Source organism: Echinops telfairi, unplaced genomic scaffold, assembly GCF_000313985.2.
Source record: "Echinops telfairi isolate 266 unplaced genomic scaffold, ASM31398v2 ScPeMD7_5592;HRSCAF=6446, whole genome shotgun sequence".
NCBI classification, from domain to species: domain Eukaryota; kingdom Metazoa; phylum Chordata; class Mammalia; order Afrosoricida; family Tenrecidae; genus Echinops; species Echinops telfairi.
In genome coordinates, this window is record NW_022109491.1 from 45,454,211 (window position 1) to 45,455,109 (window position 899).

Here is an 899-nt window from a genome sequence, read left to right on the forward strand (position 1 = left end):
CTTCAAATTTCTGCCTGATTCTCCATTGTTTCTTTAATGAGTCATGCTTGAGTTCTGCGTCACTGATGTAATTTTATCTTTAAATTCTTACATCTTTGTCATCTCAGTGTTAGCATTTATTATCTTTTTAAAAATTTTTATTTGAGTCCTGCCTGGCTCTTGGCTTACAAGCAAATTTTAATGAAAAGTTGGATTTTTTTTTTTTTAAGACTCTGGATCTTATTTAAATATTCTGTTTAACTGTCTTTCTGTAACACTGCTTTGGCATCACTTTATGGTCTAATGTAGAGGTAGAAATTCAAGTTTTCTACTTGATGTCTGGTGAGAACCAAGGTAGGGAACTCCAGATTACACTTGATAGTCCTGACTTTTCCCTGGGGTGCGGTGGGGTGAGGGAGTGCCTCATTAATATCAGGTGGGGGTAGAAGTTCAGGATTCACACATAATTACCACGGGCACTGTAGAGAGAGGGTGACTTATCGTGACTTCTGGTTGGTCGTCTCAGATACCAACCAGGTACCATAGGACAAAAGCCTAGGGTTTTAGGATCCTCTTTACTGTTTTGCAAGAATGACTCACCATTCAGTCTTTGCTGGGTGAAGCTGGTTTTCTCTGACAATGAGTTTAACCAGGCTTCCCTGTTTTTGTGTGCGTAGAGAAAGCAGGCCTTTTGTTTTGTTTGTGCTAATAGACAGGTATGAGTGACCAGCACCAAGTCTGTGATCTGTGATACATGATATAAGAAGACTTAGAACTCATTGTTGTGTTATTCCTTCTATGTTGAGGTACCTAATCTGTGTGCCGTCTAGTCTTTACCTTTCAGTCAATCTTGTTTGTGTTTTTGTTTTTCTAGTTAATGTCCAGGTTTTGACTTAGACTTAGCAGGAAGAATAGGAAAA

At 38.7% G+C, this 899-nt stretch overlaps 1 protein-coding gene across 1 annotated transcript in view; it reads left to right on the forward strand.

Annotated features, from left to right (window-relative positions):
• Positions 1-899, forward strand: part of SEC23B (SEC23 homolog B, COPII coat complex component) — a 52,835-nt gene that overhangs the window by 47,630 nt on the left and 4,306 nt on the right. The gene's annotated exons all lie outside the window — the stretch shown is intronic.